Source organism: Anomaloglossus baeobatrachus, unplaced genomic scaffold (assembly GCF_048569485.1).
Source record: "Anomaloglossus baeobatrachus isolate aAnoBae1 unplaced genomic scaffold, aAnoBae1.hap1 Scaffold_4036, whole genome shotgun sequence".
NCBI classification, from domain to species: Eukaryota; Metazoa; Chordata; class Amphibia; order Anura; family Aromobatidae; genus Anomaloglossus; species Anomaloglossus baeobatrachus.
In genome coordinates, this window is record NW_027443373.1 from 18,081 (window position 1) to 30,811 (window position 12,731).

General features: G+C 47.5%; 7 non-coding genes and 2 pseudogenes across 7 annotated transcripts; all 9 read left to right on the forward strand.

Annotated features, from left to right (window-relative positions):
• The first annotated feature begins 424 nt into the window (after window positions 1-424).
• Window positions 425-619, forward strand: LOC142276818 (U2 spliceosomal RNA). The gene has a single exon (XR_012740216.1). It is a non-coding gene; the product is annotated as a U2 spliceosomal RNA (small nuclear RNA).
• A 1,387-nt stretch (window positions 620-2,006) lies between these two features.
• LOC142276799 (U2 spliceosomal RNA) lies at window positions 2,007-2,197 on the forward strand. Its single transcript, XR_012740199.1, has one exon. It is a non-coding gene; the product is annotated as a U2 spliceosomal RNA (small nuclear RNA).
• A 1,387-nt stretch (window positions 2,198-3,584) lies between these two features.
• On the forward strand, window positions 3,585-3,775 carry LOC142276800 (U2 spliceosomal RNA). Its single transcript, XR_012740200.1, has one exon. It is a non-coding gene; the product is annotated as a U2 spliceosomal RNA (small nuclear RNA).
• Window positions 3,776-5,162: 1,387 nt separating this feature from the next.
• LOC142276822 (U2 spliceosomal RNA) lies at window positions 5,163-5,304 on the forward strand (annotated as a pseudogene).
• A 697-nt stretch (window positions 5,305-6,001) lies between these two features.
• On the forward strand, window positions 6,002-6,196 carry LOC142276819 (U2 spliceosomal RNA). The gene has a single exon (XR_012740217.1). It is a non-coding gene; the product is annotated as a U2 spliceosomal RNA (small nuclear RNA).
• Window positions 6,197-7,583: 1,387 nt separating this feature from the next.
• LOC142276801 (U2 spliceosomal RNA) lies at window positions 7,584-7,774 on the forward strand. The gene has a single exon (XR_012740201.1). It is a non-coding gene; the product is annotated as a U2 spliceosomal RNA (small nuclear RNA).
• Window positions 7,775-9,161: 1,387 nt separating this feature from the next.
• On the forward strand, window positions 9,162-9,303 carry LOC142276823 (U2 spliceosomal RNA; annotated as a pseudogene).
• Window positions 9,304-10,000: 697 nt separating this feature from the next.
• LOC142276820 (U2 spliceosomal RNA) lies at window positions 10,001-10,195 on the forward strand. Its single transcript, XR_012740218.1, has one exon. It is a non-coding gene; the product is annotated as a U2 spliceosomal RNA (small nuclear RNA).
• A 1,387-nt stretch (window positions 10,196-11,582) lies between these two features.
• On the forward strand, window positions 11,583-11,773 carry LOC142276802 (U2 spliceosomal RNA). The gene has a single exon (XR_012740202.1). It is a non-coding gene; the product is annotated as a U2 spliceosomal RNA (small nuclear RNA).
• Window positions 11,774-12,731: the final 958 nt, after the last annotated feature.

Consider the following 12,731-nt stretch of genomic DNA (forward strand, 5'->3'; position numbering starts at 1 on the left):
GTTGGAGGTCCGGGTCAGCTTTGGCTGAGAAACCAACACCCGGTTGGAGGTCCGGTTAGCCTTGGGCTGAGAAACCAACACCCGGTTGGAGGTCCGGTCAGCCTTGGGCTGAGAAACCAACACCCGGTTGGAGGTCCGGTCAGCCTTGGGCTGAGAAACCAACACCGGTTGACGGTCCGGGCAGTCTCGGCTGCGAAACCAACGACTAGTAGCTCCCTACTCCACTTGGGTAAGATGCCTCGGTGGACGCTGGGAGCAACAACAAGGCTCAACCAGGCTTCGGCTTGGGGGAGCACCGAAGATCCCTGACCCTCGCTGTGGCCTTCTGGCTCGGAGGGACGGGGTTGATTTTTGGGGATCCTCTTCTCACGGAGGGGTCCACACGAATCCTAGCCTTTGCACTGTTTTTGGTGTGACTTCGGTCATGCATTTTTGCGGTGCTTTGGAAAGCTTCATTAAATCAAAATCTGTTCTTATCAGTTTAATATCTGATACGTCCCCTATCTGGGGACCATATATTAAATGGATTTTTAGAACAGGGAGATGGAAAAAGAGCTTGCTCTGTCCACTCCACGCATTGACCTGGTATTGCAGTACCTCCAGGAACGGTGCACCCCTTCTTAACCCAGTTTCCAAAAGCAGAACTCAATTCACCTGATTCATATTAGCCCGATTTAATGAATTGGAAGAAAGCATACGTCTTCATATGCACCTCAATTTGGCCCATTCACTTTTCACACTTCCTCCTTTTGTTTTTTATCTTTCACACTTTTGACTTTCTTTATTCATCCAAATAGCAAACTCATCACCACTCAACCTGACCAACTCGGCTATGTCCCCGTGCTGCAGTTCTCTGTCTTATCTAGATCATTTGCAATTGAATGGAATAGATCCCTTTTGGACAAAGTGGATTCACCTGCTGCTGCAGTGACCACAGGTGTGATAACATCTAGAATTGGCATCTGGTGCGATCTCTCCGCTTCCACTCCAAAGAAAGTTACCTGTTTATTCCTATCATGCATTGGTTTTTGGGGTTTTCTTTGAGTAATGATGATCTCTTTAGTAGTCTGTTGGCGCCCTCTCCTGGAGGAATAGTTTGCTTGCTCTTGGACATTCTAAAAGAGAGGTCATGATAGACATTGAGCTTCTGAGCTCAATTGGGGAAAGTCATGGGTGATGAATGTTTGCAACCTACTGCGAAGCCTCATACCGCAATATAAGGAACGTCAAATACTAAGAAAGGGCGGCCTATGAAAGAATTACTACTTTCAATAAGTACACTTAAACGGCTAATTGGGAATAGAAAAACTGTAAAAAGCCCTCTGAGAAAGCCCCCCTCTAACCTTTGATAGTAAGCTTTTCTGTAGTCTGCCTGTTGATGTATTTTCCGTTTGAACTGTGCACAACATGAAGAGACGGAACACTGGCGGCTTGTCACAATGCCCCCCGATGACATCACAATAGCGCTGCTGCCTAGAAAACAAGCTGCGCAGAAGAAGTTGTTCTTTGGGTGGGAGGGTGGGCTAGTGGAAGGAGGGGGCAATCTCTTTTTTTCCCGGGTGGTAGGGGGATGACAGGAGAAGGGAAGCGGGTGGTGAGAAAGGTACAGAGGGCAGGGTTTGGGGGCTGGGAAGGAAAGGGAAAAGATTAGGGTTTGGGGATGATGAAAGGGCTTTCTACGGGTAAGGATGGCAAAGGGTGGCAGTGACGGAAAGTCAGGCAACCTGTCCTGTCCGTCTTTTTGTATCGTGAATTGGAAAGACTGCAAGGGGGAGGGGAGTTGCTTGCGCCCTAAAGGAGGAGTTATTCAGATTCATTGCAGTGGGCGGCGGCTGCAAAACGCACCATTCTTCTTGTTTTGGCTCTGCAAAGCAGCCTTTTCAAGGGTTGGCTTGGGTGACAAAATGTCTTGTGTAGGCGTGGGTTTGTCTCCCTCTCGCTCTCTCTCCCTAAGATGTGTCCGGCATAGGCCAGGGTGCCACTCGAGGCCCAAACCAATTCTGGTTATCGCTTCTCGGCCTTTTGGCTAAGATCAAGTGTAGTATCTGTTCTTATCAGTTTAATATCTGATACGTCCCCTATCTGGGGACCATATATTAAATGGATTTTTAGAACAGGGAGATGGAAAAAGAGCTTGCTCTGTCCACTCCACGCATTGACCTGGTATTGCAGTACCTCCAGGAACGGTGCACCCCTTCTTAACCCAGTTTCCAAAAGCAGAACTCAATTCACCTGATTCATATTAGCCCGATTTAATGAATTGGAAGAAAGCATACGTCTTCATATGCACCTCAATTTGGCCCATTCACTTTTCACACTTCCTCCTTTTGTTTTTTATCTTTCACACTTTTGACTTTCTTTATTCATCCAAATAGCAAACTCATCACCACTCAACCTGACCAACTCGGCTATGTCCCCGTGCTGCAGTTCTCTGTCTTATCTAGATCATTTGCAATTGAATGGAATAGATCCCTTTTGGACAAAGTGGATTCACCTGCTGCTGCAGTGACCACAGGTGTGATAACATCTAGAATTGGCATCTGGTGCGATCTCTCCGCTTCCACTCCAAAGAAAGTTACCTGTTTATTCCTATCATGCATTGGTTTTTGGGGTTTTCTTTGAGTAATGATGATCTCTTTAGTAGTCTGTTGGCGCCCTCTCCTGGAGGAATAGTTTGCTTGCTCTTGGACATTCTAAAAGAGAGGTCATGATAGACATTGAGCTTCTGAGCTCAATTGGGGAAAGTCATGGGTGATGAATGTTTGCAACCTACTGCGAAGCCTCATACCGCAATATAAGGAACGTCAAATACTAAGAAAGGGCGGCCTATGAAAGAATTACTACTTTCAATAAGTACACTTAAACGGCTAATTGGGAATAGAAAAACTGTAAAAAGCCCTCTGAGAAAGCCCCCCTCTAACCTTTGATAGTAAGCTTTTCTGTAGTCTGCCTGTTGATGTATTTTCCGTTTGAACTGTGCACAACATGAAGAGACGGAACACTGGCGGCTTGTCACAATGCCCCCCGATGACATCACAATAGCGCTGCTGCCTAGAAAACAAGCTGCGCAGAAGAAGTTGTTCTTTGGGTGGGAGGGTGGGCTAGTGGAAGGAGGGGGCAATCTCTTTTTTTCCCGGGTGGTAGGGGGATGACAGGAGAAGGGAAGCGGGTGGTGAGAAAGGTACAGAGGGCAGGGTTTGGGGGCTGGGAAGGAAAGGGAAAAGATTAGGGTTTGGGGATGATGAAAGGGCTTTCTACGGGTAAGGATGGCAAAGGGTGGCAGTGACGGAAAGTCAGGCAACCTGTCCTGTCCGTCTTTTTGTATCGTGAATTGGAAAGACTGCAAGGGGGAGGGGAGTTGCTTGCGCCCTAAAGGAGGAGTTATTCAGATTCATTGCAGTGGGCGGCGGCTGCAAAACGCACCATTCTTCTTGTTTTGGCTCTGCAAAGCAGCCTTTTCAAGGGTTGGCTTGGGTGACAAAATGTCTTGTGTAGGCGTGGGTTTGTCTCCCTCTCGCTCTCTCTCCCTAAGATGTGTCCGGCATAGGCCAGGGTGCCACTCGAGGCCCAAACCAATTCTGGTTATCGCTTCTCGGCCTTTTGGCTAAGATCAAGTGTAGTATCTGTTCTTATCAGTTTAATATCTGATACGTCCCCTATCTGGGGACCATATATTAAATGGATTTTTAGAACAGGGAGATGGAAAAAGAGCTTGCTCTGTCCACTCCACGCATTGACCTGGTATTGCAGTACCTCCAGGAACGGTGCACCCCTTCTTAACCCAGTTTCCAAAAGCAGAACTCAATTCACCTGATTCATATTAGCCCGATTTAATGAATTGGAAGAAAGCATACGTCTTCATATGCACCTCAATTTGGCCCATTCACTTTTCACACTTCCTCCTTTTGTTTTTTATCTTTCACACTTTTGACTTTCTTTATTCATCCAAATAGCAAACTCATCACCACTCAACCTGACCAACTCGGCTATGTCCCCGTGCTGCAGTTCTCTGTCTTATCTAGATCATTTGCAATTGAATGGAATAGATCCCTTTTGGACAAAGTGGATTCACCTGCTGCTGCAGTGACCACAGGTGTGATAACATCTAGAATTGGCATCTGGTGCGATCTCTCCGCTTCCACTCCAAAGAAAGTTACCTGTTTATTCCTATCATGCATTGGTTTTTGGGGTTTTCTTTGAGTAATGATGATCTCTTTAGTAGTCTGTTGGCGCCCTCTCCTGGAGGAATAGTTTGCTTGCTCTTGGACATTCTAAAAGAGAGGTCATGATAGACATTGAGCTTCTGAGCTCAATTGGGGAAAGTCATGGGTGATGAATGTTTGCAACCTACTGCGAAGCCTCATACCGCAATATAAGGAACGTCAAATACTAAGAAAGGGCGGCCTATGAAAGAATTACTACTTTCAATAAGTACACTTAAACGGCTAATTGGGAATAGAAAAACTGTAAAAAGCCCTCTGAGAAAGCCCCCCTCTAACCTTTGATAGTAAGCTTTTCTGTAGTCTGCCTGTTGATGTATTTTCCGTTTGAACTGTGCACAACATGAAGAGACGGAACACTGGCGGCTTGTCACAATGCCCCCCGATGACATCACAATAGCGCTGCTGCCTAGAAAACAAGCTGCGCAGAAGAAGTTGTTCTTTGGGTGGGAGGGTGGGCTAGTGGAAGGAGGGGGCAATCTCTTTTTTTCCCGGGTGGTAGGGGGATGACAGGAGAAGGGAAGCGGGTGGTGAGAAAGGTACAGAGGGCAGGGTTTGGGGGCTGGGAAGGAAAGGGAAAAGATTAGGGTTTGGGGATGATGAAAGGGCTTTCTACGGGTAAGGATGGCAAAGGGTGGCAGTGACGGAAAGTCAGGCAACCTGTCCTGTCCGTCTTTTTGTATCGTGAATTGGAAAGACTGCAAGGGGGAGGGGAGTTGCTTGCGCCCTAAAGGAGGAGTTATTCAGATTCATTGCAGTGGGCGGCGGCTGCAAAACGCACCATTCTTCTTGTTTTGGCTCTGCAAAGCAGCCTTTTCAAGGGTTGGCTTGGGTGACAAAATGTCTTGTGTAGGCGTGGGTTTGTCTCCCTCTCGCTCTCTCTCCCTAAGATGTGTCCGGCATAGGCCAGGGTGCCACTCGAGGCCCAAACCAATTCTGGTTATCGCTTCTCGGCCTTTTGGCTAAGATCAAGTGTAGTATCTGTTCAAAAGGTGGTTTAAGGCTCCGGCCACCTTAGTACAATGATGCAATGCACACTGGAAGGTTGCGCTTGTTAGTACTTTGGGAGGATAGTATATCCATCTAGAGGAAACCATGGCCCTACCAGGATCGAGGCTATTAGACTGAGTAAGTGTGGGGGTTATGGTGCAATGTGCCCCAGGAATGGACACCCTGGAGGGAGTCTGAACTTGCTAGGTTGGGACCCTGGTAAGCCTCAGACTCTGTCGCACGCCGCGCCTTGCCTATTCATACTTTCCAAGCATATTGCCCTATCCCGGCCTTCTGGCTAAGAAGGGAAATTTTTATAATCCCGGTCGGAGGTCCGGTCAGCTTTGGGCTGAGAAACCAACACCCGGTTGGAGGTCCGGGTCAGCTTTGGCTGAGAAACCAACACCCGGTTGGAGGTCCGGTTAGCCTTGGGCTGAGAAACCAACACCCGGTTGGAGGTCCGGTCAGCCTTGGGCTGAGAAACCAACACCCGGTTGGAGGTCCGGTCAGCCTTGGGCTGAGAAACCAACACCGGTTGACGGTCCGGGCAGTCTCGGCTGCGAAACCAACGACTAGTAGCTCCCTACTCCACTTGGGTAAGATGCCTCGGTGGACGCTGGGAGCAACAACAAGGCTCAACCAGGCTTCGGCTTGGGGGAGCACCGAAGATCCCTGACCCTCGCTGTGGCCTTCTGGCTCGGAGGGACGGGGTTGATTTTTGGGGATCCTCTTCTCACGGAGGGGTCCACACGAATCCTAGCCTTTGCACTGTTTTTGGTGTGACTTCGGTCATGCATTTTTGCGGTGCTTTGGAAAGCTTCATTAAATCAAAATCTGTTCTTATCAGTTTAATATCTGATACGTCCCCTATCTGGGGACCATATATTAAATGGATTTTTAGAACAGGGAGATGGAAAAAGAGCTTGCTCTGTCCACTCCACGCATTGACCTGGTATTGCAGTACCTCCAGGAACGGTGCACCCCTTCTTAACCCAGTTTCCAAAAGCAGAACTCAATTCACCTGATTCATATTAGCCCGATTTAATGAATTGGAAGAAAGCATACGTCTTCATATGCACCTCAATTTGGCCCATTCACTTTTCACACTTCCTCCTTTTGTTTTTTATCTTTCACACTTTTGACTTTCTTTATTCATCCAAATAGCAAACTCATCACCACTCAACCTGACCAACTCGGCTATGTCCCCGTGCTGCAGTTCTCTGTCTTATCTAGATCATTTGCAATTGAATGGAATAGATCCCTTTTGGACAAAGTGGATTCACCTGCTGCTGCAGTGACCACAGGTGTGATAACATCTAGAATTGGCATCTGGTGCGATCTCTCCGCTTCCACTCCAAAGAAAGTTACCTGTTTATTCCTATCATGCATTGGTTTTTGGGGTTTTCTTTGAGTAATGATGATCTCTTTAGTAGTCTGTTGGCGCCCTCTCCTGGAGGAATAGTTTGCTTGCTCTTGGACATTCTAAAAGAGAGGTCATGATAGACATTGAGCTTCTGAGCTCAATTGGGGAAAGTCATGGGTGATGAATGTTTGCAACCTACTGCGAAGCCTCATACCGCAATATAAGGAACGTCAAATACTAAGAAAGGGCGGCCTATGAAAGAATTACTACTTTCAATAAGTACACTTAAACGGCTAATTGGGAATAGAAAAACTGTAAAAAGCCCTCTGAGAAAGCCCCCCTCTAACCTTTGATAGTAAGCTTTTCTGTAGTCTGCCTGTTGATGTATTTTCCGTTTGAACTGTGCACAACATGAAGAGACGGAACACTGGCGGCTTGTCACAATGCCCCCCGATGACATCACAATAGCGCTGCTGCCTAGAAAACAAGCTGCGCAGAAGAAGTTGTTCTTTGGGTGGGAGGGTGGGCTAGTGGAAGGAGGGGGCAATCTCTTTTTTTCCCGGGTGGTAGGGGGATGACAGGAGAAGGGAAGCGGGTGGTGAGAAAGGTACAGAGGGCAGGGTTTGGGGGCTGGGAAGGAAAGGGAAAAGATTAGGGTTTGGGGATGATGAAAGGGCTTTCTACGGGTAAGGATGGCAAAGGGTGGCAGTGACGGAAAGTCAGGCAACCTGTCCTGTCCGTCTTTTTGTATCGTGAATTGGAAAGACTGCAAGGGGGAGGGGAGTTGCTTGCGCCCTAAAGGAGGAGTTATTCAGATTCATTGCAGTGGGCGGCGGCTGCAAAACGCACCATTCTTCTTGTTTTGGCTCTGCAAAGCAGCCTTTTCAAGGGTTGGCTTGGGTGACAAAATGTCTTGTGTAGGCGTGGGTTTGTCTCCCTCTCGCTCTCTCTCCCTAAGATGTGTCCGGCATAGGCCAGGGTGCCACTCGAGGCCCAAACCAATTCTGGTTATCGCTTCTCGGCCTTTTGGCTAAGATCAAGTGTAGTATCTGTTCTTATCAGTTTAATATCTGATACGTCCCCTATCTGGGGACCATATATTAAATGGATTTTTAGAACAGGGAGATGGAAAAAGAGCTTGCTCTGTCCACTCCACGCATTGACCTGGTATTGCAGTACCTCCAGGAACGGTGCACCCCTTCTTAACCCAGTTTCCAAAAGCAGAACTCAATTCACCTGATTCATATTAGCCCGATTTAATGAATTGGAAGAAAGCATACGTCTTCATATGCACCTCAATTTGGCCCATTCACTTTTCACACTTCCTCCTTTTGTTTTTTATCTTTCACACTTTTGACTTTCTTTATTCATCCAAATAGCAAACTCATCACCACTCAACCTGACCAACTCGGCTATGTCCCCGTGCTGCAGTTCTCTGTCTTATCTAGATCATTTGCAATTGAATGGAATAGATCCCTTTTGGACAAAGTGGATTCACCTGCTGCTGCAGTGACCACAGGTGTGATAACATCTAGAATTGGCATCTGGTGCGATCTCTCCGCTTCCACTCCAAAGAAAGTTACCTGTTTATTCCTATCATGCATTGGTTTTTGGGGTTTTCTTTGAGTAATGATGATCTCTTTAGTAGTCTGTTGGCGCCCTCTCCTGGAGGAATAGTTTGCTTGCTCTTGGACATTCTAAAAGAGAGGTCATGATAGACATTGAGCTTCTGAGCTCAATTGGGGAAAGTCATGGGTGATGAATGTTTGCAACCTACTGCGAAGCCTCATACCGCAATATAAGGAACGTCAAATACTAAGAAAGGGCGGCCTATGAAAGAATTACTACTTTCAATAAGTACACTTAAACGGCTAATTGGGAATAGAAAAACTGTAAAAAGCCCTCTGAGAAAGCCCCCCTCTAACCTTTGATAGTAAGCTTTTCTGTAGTCTGCCTGTTGATGTATTTTCCGTTTGAACTGTGCACAACATGAAGAGACGGAACACTGGCGGCTTGTCACAATGCCCCCCGATGACATCACAATAGCGCTGCTGCCTAGAAAACAAGCTGCGCAGAAGAAGTTGTTCTTTGGGTGGGAGGGTGGGCTAGTGGAAGGAGGGGGCAATCTCTTTTTTTCCCGGGTGGTAGGGGGATGACAGGAGAAGGGAAGCGGGTGGTGAGAAAGGTACAGAGGGCAGGGTTTGGGGGCTGGGAAGGAAAGGGAAAAGATTAGGGTTTGGGGATGATGAAAGGGCTTTCTACGGGTAAGGATGGCAAAGGGTGGCAGTGACGGAAAGTCAGGCAACCTGTCCTGTCCGTCTTTTTGTATCGTGAATTGGAAAGACTGCAAGGGGGAGGGGAGTTGCTTGCGCCCTAAAGGAGGAGTTATTCAGATTCATTGCAGTGGGCGGCGGCTGCAAAACGCACCATTCTTCTTGTTTTGGCTCTGCAAAGCAGCCTTTTCAAGGGTTGGCTTGGGTGACAAAATGTCTTGTGTAGGCGTGGGTTTGTCTCCCTCTCGCTCTCTCTCCCTAAGATGTGTCCGGCATAGGCCAGGGTGCCACTCGAGGCCCAAACCAATTCTGGTTATCGCTTCTCGGCCTTTTGGCTAAGATCAAGTGTAGTATCTGTTCAAAAGGTGGTTTAAGGCTCCGGCCACCTTAGTACAATGATGCAATGCACACTGGAAGGTTGCGCTTGTTAGTACTTTGGGAGGATAGTATATCCATCTAGAGGAAACCATGGCCCTACCAGGATCGAGGCTATTAGACTGAGTAAGTGTGGGGGTTATGGTGCAATGTGCCCCAGGAATGGACACCCTGGAGGGAGTCTGAACTTGCTAGGTTGGGACCCTGGTAAGCCTCAGACTCTGTCGCACGCCGCGCCTTGCCTATTCATACTTTCCAAGCATATTGCCCTATCCCGGCCTTCTGGCTAAGAAGGGAAATTTTTATAATCCCGGTCGGAGGTCCGGTCAGCTTTGGGCTGAGAAACCAACACCCGGTTGGAGGTCCGGGTCAGCTTTGGCTGAGAAACCAACACCCGGTTGGAGGTCCGGTTAGCCTTGGGCTGAGAAACCAACACCCGGTTGGAGGTCCGGTCAGCCTTGGGCTGAGAAACCAACACCCGGTTGGAGGTCCGGTCAGCCTTGGGCTGAGAAACCAACACCGGTTGACGGTCCGGGCAGTCTCGGCTGCGAAACCAACGACTAGTAGCTCCCTACTCCACTTGGGTAAGATGCCTCGGTGGACGCTGGGAGCAACAACAAGGCTCAACCAGGCTTCGGCTTGGGGGAGCACCGAAGATCCCTGACCCTCGCTGTGGCCTTCTGGCTCGGAGGGACGGGGTTGATTTTTGGGGATCCTCTTCTCACGGAGGGGTCCACACGAATCCTAGCCTTTGCACTGTTTTTGGTGTGACTTCGGTCATGCATTTTTGCGGTGCTTTGGAAAGCTTCATTAAATCAAAATCTGTTCTTATCAGTTTAATATCTGATACGTCCCCTATCTGGGGACCATATATTAAATGGATTTTTAGAACAGGGAGATGGAAAAAGAGCTTGCTCTGTCCACTCCACGCATTGACCTGGTATTGCAGTACCTCCAGGAACGGTGCACCCCTTCTTAACCCAGTTTCCAAAAGCAGAACTCAATTCACCTGATTCATATTAGCCCGATTTAATGAATTGGAAGAAAGCATACGTCTTCATATGCACCTCAATTTGGCCCATTCACTTTTCACACTTCCTCCTTTTGTTTTTTATCTTTCACACTTTTGACTTTCTTTATTCATCCAAATAGCAAACTCATCACCACTCAACCTGACCAACTCGGCTATGTCCCCGTGCTGCAGTTCTCTGTCTTATCTAGATCATTTGCAATTGAATGGAATAGATCCCTTTTGGACAAAGTGGATTCACCTGCTGCTGCAGTGACCACAGGTGTGATAACATCTAGAATTGGCATCTGGTGCGATCTCTCCGCTTCCACTCCAAAGAAAGTTACCTGTTTATTCCTATCATGCATTGGTTTTTGGGGTTTTCTTTGAGTAATGATGATCTCTTTAGTAGTCTGTTGGCGCCCTCTCCTGGAGGAATAGTTTGCTTGCTCTTGGACATTCTAAAAGAGAGGTCATGATAGACATTGAGCTTCTGAGCTCAATTGGGGAAAGTCATGGGTGATGAATGTTTGCAACCTACTGCGAAGCCTCATACCGCAATATAAGGAACGTCAAATACTAAGAAAGGGCGGCCTATGAAAGAATTACTACTTTCAATAAGTACACTTAAACGGCTAATTGGGAATAGAAAAACTGTAAAAAGCCCTCTGAGAAAGCCCCCCTCTAACCTTTGATAGTAAGCTTTTCTGTAGTCTGCCTGTTGATGTATTTTCCGTTTGAACTGTGCACAACATGAAGAGACGGAACACTGGCGGCTTGTCACAATGCCCCCCGATGACATCACAATAGCGCTGCTGCCTAGAAAACAAGCTGCGCAGAAGAAGTTGTTCTTTGGGTGGGAGGGTGGGCTAGTGGAAGGAGGGGGCAATCTCTTTTTTTCCCGGGTGGTAGGGGGATGACAGGAGAAGGGAAGCGGGTGGTGAGAAAGGTACAGAGGGCAGGGTTTGGGGGCTGGGAAGGAAAGGGAAAAGATTAGGGTTTGGGGATGATGAAAGGGCTTTCTACGGGTAAGGATGGCAAAGGGTGGCAGTGACGGAAAGTCAGGCAACCTGTCCTGTCCGTCTTTTTGTATCGTGAATTGGAAAGACTGCAAGGGGGAGGGGAGTTGCTTGCGCCCTAAAGGAGGAGTTATTCAGATTCATTGCAGTGGGCGGCGGCTGCAAAACGCACCATTCTTCTTGTTTTGGCTCTGCAAAGCAGCCTTTTCAAGGGTTGGCTTGGGTGACAAAATGTCTTGTGTAGGCGTGGGTTTGTCTCCCTCTCGCTCTCTCTCCCTAAGATGTGTCCGGCATAGGCCAGGGTGCCACTCGAGGCCCAAACCAATTCTGGTTATCGCTTCTCGGCCTTTTGGCTAAGATCAAGTGTAGTATCTGTTCTTATCAGTTTAATATCTGATACGTCCCCTATCTGGGGACCATATATTAAATGGATTTTTAGAACAGGGAGATGGAAAAAGAGCTTGCTCTGTCCACTCCACGCATTGACCTGGTATTGCAGTACCTCCAGGAACGGTGCACCCCTTCTTAACCCAGTTTCCAAAAGCAGAACTCAATTCACCTGATTCATATTAGCCCGATTTAATGAATTGGAAGAAAGCATACGTCTTCATATGCACCTCAATTTGGCCCATTCACTTTTCACACTTCCTCCTTTTGTTTTTTATCTTTCACACTTTTGACTTTCTTTATTCATCCAAATAGCAAACTCATCACCACTCAACCTGACCAACTCGGCTATGTCCCCGTGCTGCAGTTCTCTGTCTTATCTAGATCATTTGCAATTGAATGGAATAGATCCCTTTTGGACAAAGTGGATTCACCTGCTGCTGCAGTGACCACAGGTGTGATAACATCTAGAATTGGCATCTGGTGCGATCTCTCCGCTTCCACTCCAAAGAAAGTTACCTGTTTATTCCTATCATGCATTGGTTTTTGGGGTTTTCTTTGAGTAATGATGATCTCTTTAGTAGTCTGTTGGCGCCCTCTCCTGGAGGAATAGTTTGCTTGCTCTTGGACATTCTAAAAGAGAGGTCATGATAGACATTGAGCTTCTGAGCTCAATTGGGGAAAGTCATGGGTGATGAATGTTTGCAACCTACTGCGAAGCCTCATACCGCAATATAAGGAACGTCAAATACTAAGAAAGGGCGGCCTATGAAAGAATTACTACTTTCAATAAGTACACTTAAACGGCTAATTGGGAATAGAAAAACTGTAAAAAGCCCTCTGAGAAAGCCCCCCTCTAACCTTTGATAGTAAGCTTTTCTGTAGTCTGCCTGTTGATGTATTTTCCGTTTGAACTGTGCACAACATGAAGAGACGGAACACTGGCGGCTTGTCACAATGCCCCCCGATGACATCACAATAGCGCTGCTGCCTAGAAAACAAGCTGCGCAGAAGAAGTTGTTCTTTGGGTGGGAGGGTGGGCTAGTGGAAGGAGGGGGCAATCTCTTTTTTTCCCGGGTGGTAGGGGGATGACAG